The 6505-nt window shown below is 39.4% G+C and overlaps 1 protein-coding gene across 1 annotated transcript in view; it reads right to left on the bottom strand.

Annotated features, from left to right (window-relative positions):
• The window catches only part of LOC307019891 (cadherin-12-like), a 224746-nt gene that overhangs the window by 192953 nt on the left and 25288 nt on the right, over positions 1–6505 (bottom strand). The window contains exon 2 of the mRNA XM_079650992.1: positions 4995–5172. The gene's annotated coding sequence lies outside the window, so the exon portion shown is untranslated. The remainder of the gene's footprint in view (positions 1–4994; positions 5173–6505) is intronic.

The raw sequence follows: 6505 nt of genomic DNA, 5'->3' as shown, positions 1-6505 counted from the left end.
CTTTACACAGACATACAATAACGAACATTACACATACATAAAATAAAACAACGAACATTACACATACATACATGGTCAGTCTAGGTGGCAGATACGGTATAAAATCAAATGAATAGGCATGTAAATAAACACAGGTCAGTATACAGATGATGCAGAACAAAAATCTGAAAGAATATGACATGGGCGACTACACTGTAGAATCGTATTCCCGTTGCCCCCTTCCCCGCCCCGGTCTTTGGTGTTATTAATCATTACTAACATTATTTTTCAGAAACTCCATGAAGCTCCCCCAGATATTTTTGAAAACTGCCAGCTTTCCTTTAGTAATGTATGTTAGTTTTTCTAAAGCGACACATGCTGACAGATCCTTAATAAATGTATTCATACTAGGTTTGTTCACATTTTTCCATCCTATAGCTATTGCGCTCTTAGCTTGTAAAATACACAATTCTATAAGTGCTGGCTCACTCTTCTTAGAAATAAAGTCCTTTGGATAAATACCCAGAATGCACAACTTTGGCTGACAAGGGATTTTCAGTTTTGTTATCTGGTTAATCATGTTAAGAACCTCCTTCCAAAAACTATTGACCACATTACATTCCCACAAACAGTTAAAGAGTGATCCTTTAGTATCGTTACATTTAAAGCAGGTGTCTGGGGTATTGGGATTAAAGTGATGTAGTTTTGATGGCGTTATATATGTTCTTAAAATCCAATTGTATTGTATCAACTTAAGCCGTGTGTTGATTGTTTGTGTTTGAGCCTTCAGGCACACTTCAGACCATTCTTTTTCAGAGATTTCCTCTTGTAAATCAAGCCTCCAGCTTTTAAATTTATCTTCTGAAGATTCAGGTGACTTGTCTACAAAGATTTTATTGAGCAGCGATAGCTGGCCTCTACCAACCTCGTGTTTAACTGTAATGTCTTCCAGCATTGAGAGAGGTGGCTGAGTAAGTGAGCGGTTTTGACATACAGAGATAACATTTCTTATTTGTAAAAACTTAAAGAAGTGCTTAAAAGGAATATCATACTTTTCTTGTATTTAAGTAAATGACATTAATTTTCCATCATTGTACAAATCGGTAATCCTGCTTAATCCCTTGTTCGCCCAAGTCTTAAAACCAGCATCTTCTCTACCAGGTATAAATTGACTATTGCCACATATGGGGGTGAAACATGACAGTGGGGGGGTGTCCCCGATATATCTTTGGACCTCATGCCAGATGTGTATGGTATTTATTAGAAAGGTTTTTTTTTTCTTTTTCCCTAGCTTCTTTGGCTCAGAAGAATAAAGATAGCTGCTGAGCAGGCTTCAATCTTGACCCACGCTGGAGCTTCCTCTGGGGAGAAGTAGCATATGGCTGCTCTCAGTTGTGCTGCCCAATAGTACCAGCATAGGTTGGGCAGTTGGAGACCCCCTCTGTCATAAGGCAAGTAAAGTAGGGTAAAACGGAGCCTAGAGCGTCTATTATTCCAGATAAAGTTGGTAAATATTTTCTTACATTTTTGAAAAAATGGGGTGGGGGTAAGGGGATTGATTGAAACAAATAGAGCAATTTGGGTAATGTATTCATTTTTAAGATGTTAACACGACCGATTAAGGAGATTCGCATTAAAGGTCATCTGTTAAGCGATTCTACTACAGAGTCTACAACAGGGTTATAGTTGGCTGGAACCAGATCATTTATTTCATGTGTGATCTTTATTCCTAAATAGGTGAATCCTTCCCTATGAGCTGAAAAGGGAGTTTGTATTCTAGGTTGCTGCCTCTCTTGTTCATTTAGATAAAGTATTGAGGATTTATGCATTTTATTTATTTTGTAGCCTGAGAATTCCCCAAAGGTCGTAATTAGTTCTAACAGAGATGGTACAGAATCCTCAAGATTTGATAAAAAAAGAACAACATCGTCCGCATAAAGTGATATTTGATGATCCAAGTCACCTACTGAGATCCCAGATATAGATGGAGAGTCTCTAATAGCCATGGCAAATGGCTCCATTGCTAACACAAACAGCAATGGGGAGAGGGGGCAGCCCTGACGTGTAGATCTGTACAATGAGAAGGATGTAGAAGTAATATTATTTGTCACCACTTCAGCTGTTGGGTTCTTATATATCGTCCTGATCCATTAGAGAAAGCCTTCGCCTATTCCAAACCTCTCCAACACTTCAAACAAATACTTCCACTCAATTCGGTCGAAGGCCTTCTCTGTGTCTAAGGAAAGCAGTGCCATGTTAGGTGACCCTCTTTTTTCATGAAGAATATTTAGTACCCTTCTAACATTATGAAAAGCTTGCCTTCCCTGAATAAAACCATTTTGATCATCTTTAATCATGGCAGGCAGTAGTCTGTTTATGCGTCTCGACAACGTCTTGCATAACATTTTGCTATCTGTATTAAGCAGTGAGATTGGTCTGTACGATGCACAGTCAGTGGGGTCCTTTCCTGGTTTTAGCATCAGAATGATTAGTGCCCCTCTAAGAGATGGTGGTAGGTCCTCCTTTTCGTATGACACCAACAGCACATCCAAAAGTGGTTGTAGTAGCTTATCTTTAAATCGTTTATAGATTTCTATAGGAAGACCATCTGGACCAGCCGCCTTTCCCCCCGTCATGCTGGTTATGGCTTCTGAAAGCTCGTCAGTTCCTATGATATGGTCTAGTTTTCCTTTTGAATCAATTGAAATAGTGGGGAAAACTAATGAACTTAGAAAGTGTTCCTGTTGGCCTGAATCTTCATGTTCGGATGTATAACGTTTTTCATAAAACATTTTAAAAGCACTATTTATTTCTGCAGGGTCATTTGTTAATTTACCATTTGTTTTAATGCTGTTGATAGCCCTTTCAGATTGCAATTTTTTAATACGCCAAGCCAATATTTTGCCCGCCTTTTCTCCCTGATCGTAGTAGCTTTGTTTTAATCTTAGTAAGCTAGCAGCTGTCTGGTTACTCGATAATTCACTATATTGAGTCCTTAGGACCAAAAGTTTTGCTTGCAGTTCTGGGGAATCTTGGGTAACAATCCTATCCTCCAAATCTTTAATAAAACCCTCCAGTGAATTTAATTTGGATTTAAAGGCTTTGTTCTGCGAGCTAGAATAGCTAATAATCATGCCCCTAATGTATGCCTTAAACGCTTCCCAGCGTACAGTTGGAGAGGTTTTGTTAGTATTCATGCTAAAATAGAGGTCAATATGTATTCCTACAAATTTAACAAGTGTTCTATCCTGTAGCCATCTGGATTGAAAACGCCACCTAGGTGGATTCATAACAAGATCAGAGTTATTAAACAATAATGAAATTGGTGAATGGTCAGAGAGGACCCTACTGTCATACCAACATTTTGTAATCCTTGACATAAGACCCATAGAAACCAGGAAATAGCCTATACGTGAGTGTGTTTGGTGAGTGGCGGAAAAACAAGAATATTCTCTGGAAGCTGGTTTAAATGACCTCCAAACTTCACACAAATTAAAATCCTGTATCAGTTGTTTAAGGGTTTTCCTTGTTTGGGTGTGAGACAAGTCTGTCCCCCTTGATCTGTCTATACTGGGCTCTAGTGCACAATTGAAGTCTCCGCCTATGATATAATGGCCTGGGAGGGATGATAAAGTTAGAAAAAAGTTTTTGAAGAATAAGGGAACATCCTCATTAGGGCCGTATATATTGACAATATTCAAGGTTTCTGTAAGAAGGGTGCCGTGAATGATGGAATATCTGCCTCTTGAGTCAGAGATAGTCCTAATTATGTTAAAAGGAATGGATTTATGTATAAGAGTTAACACCCCTCTAGCATGGGAAGAATAGGAGGCTGCGATGACCTGACCATTCCATCTTTTCTGGATCTTATGAATATCACATTGTGGCAAATGTGATTCCTGTAAAAGCAGTATTTTGGAATTCAACCTCTTAGCTCTATTTAACACTTGCTTGAGTTTCGATAAATTATTGAGCCCACGTACATTCCATGAAGTTATCTCAAATTCTGTATTGAAAGTAATATTCTGTTATCTAAAGAAAAATACAACAGTATTTAGAAGAAACAGAAAATAACAAAATTCCATAAACACCTGACTGAAATAAAATCAGACTGCTTAACACGACCCCATTTGCTGACCGCAATATGAACAGAAAATAAACACACCATGACATAAAACAAATAAAACAAAACACCCCATGTGAAATTCCCCAAACGAACCTCACCCCTCCCTTTGCTCAAATGATGAGCATCCCTTTCCCTCCTAAAGACTCTAATCATGGAGCTATCTGGTCCACAAAACTGAGGAACAGAATAAATGTCCACAAACAAGTCCCTAAAGTGTCGCTCCGCCCTAATTTCTATACAAATTATAGAAATGTTAACGGGAATGAATAAAACAAAACACTTCTATAAAATATTTCACTTTAACTTGTCGATGTTTTCATTCACTAGGCAGCAAGTTTAAAGCTCTTAAAATAAAATGTATTCATAAGTAAACACCGAGTTTAGCTGCCATTGTTAGGATCTAAAATGTGGATTATTAATTTGTTTCATATCTAATGAAAATTATATAAAATGTGAATTTGGGAGTGTAAAGGCATAATTTAGATTTAACCGTTCAAGGACAGCACTTATTCTTAACAGTATCAATAACAGAAAACACTTCTTCAACAGCGTAATATAATACCTGTAAACAGATATACCAGTGTATAGCTAGCCTACATAAATATTATTACTGCAAAGACAAAACTTTACTTTGACATTGTATATAGTAGATTTAATCTTTTTACAGTAACAAGTAATATACTGCAGGCCATTCTTTATGGTAATCTCACCAGGTGCTTTCACAGAACTGTTCATTCTCTGGGCCTCTCCTTGATCTTTTCCAGGAACTGTCACAATCTTATGAAGGACCCAAATGCAGCACTCGAGAAACCACGGAGTATTGGTAATGTACTTTATTGGTAATAATACCAGAGCAGAGGGATATCGGATGATGTACAGGCAAACGAACCAGAGGACAGCGGGCAGAAGGTGAGTCAGGGCCGGTCAGGGAGCAGGCGAGGCGGTCAGCGTAGGTACAGGCAGGGTCAGACAGCAGGCAAGGCAGGATAGTCCAAGGACAGGCAGTATCAGGGATCAGGCAGAGCAGGCAGGTCAGGGACAGGCAGGGTCAGAACCGGGTAGGCAATCTGATGACAAACACGTGAAAGACTAGCATAAGGCAAAGTACGATCTGGCAACGGGTGTGTGTCTGGTGAAGGTTTAAATACTGGCAGTGAAGCTAATGGGTGCAGAAGAGAAAGAGAGTGAGCAAAAACGTGGGTGTGGTTAACAGGTGAGACAGGTGAATGGAAAACTACCAGGGTTGGGAGGGTTACTTTGTAAATGTAATCAGTTACTGATTACTGAATACATGGCTCTGAAAGTAATCCGAATACAGTTACAGTTACGCGTCTTAAAACGTAATCAGATTACTTTTAGATTACTTTTTGGATTACTTTCTTTTTCCATCACAGATATGTTTTGGTGAACAGGAGACACAAAAAGCAAAAGGAAACTGAACGTGTTTTTAATGTTTTAATGGCTTATCAAGAGCACAACTGAAACATAACATCTGAAACGATGCAACAACATAATAAACATTTTGGGGATGCTGCTTGGGATGTGAGAAGTGAGGGACACGGCTTAGAACGGGCATGTCACCTTCTGTCCTGCCAGTGTTGGCAGGACATGAATTAAAATGTCGAACTTGGACTTCATTTTAAGGACATGTCGGCCAGGGGTTTAGAGCTATATTTGTTTAAGCACCGGATCGGCAAAACAGGAGACTCTGTTCACCGGTCTGCCTTGATCTATGAATTCATGTCCGTGACACTCACAGTATCTGCTGCCCACAGCTGGTTTATAGAAGGAAAACCTCCTTCACTTCATGAAATCTCTGCAGCACCAGGAGGCAGCGGGAGGGTTAACTCAGTCTCTGAGAAGACGAGCACGCAGTGCCTTTCACGCACCGCCTTCGCTGTGTTTACCTTCAGAATCATAAGGCTAAAGGGCGACCGCAGGCTGATGTGTTTTAACCACACACACCTCTACACACGCACGACTTAAACGCAGACTTTTGTTCCTCCATGTTTCGTTGTTATTGTTTCACTGAGTGGACCCGCCCCTTTTTTTTCAAACGCTCCCTTTTTTGGTCCATCTTCGGCGGTAAAAGTTTTTGTGCCCTGTGATGATTCGGCTGTACCTTTAATAATGAATATTAAATGTTGTGAGGAAATCTTTCCACCAATAATTCCAGTAAGTAATCCAAAATGTATTCACTTCAGGTTTACGAAAGTAACTGCAATCAGATTACTCGTTTTTCAAATGTAACGCGAGCTGAATACAGTTACTTGATTTTTGTATTCTGATTACGTAACGCCGTTACATGTATTCTGTTACAACCCAACCCTGAAAACTACTGGTGAAAGATGGAGCAGACTGTGACAGGAACGTGTGTACATCCGTAGGAGAAGTGAAGAG

The sequence above is a fragment of the Notothenia rossii genome, assembly GCF_949606895.1.
Source record: "Notothenia rossii genome assembly, chromosome: 9".
NCBI lineage: Eukaryota > Metazoa > Chordata > Actinopteri > Perciformes > Nototheniidae > Notothenia > Notothenia rossii.
This window is presented reverse-complemented; position numbering and strand designations above follow the sequence as displayed.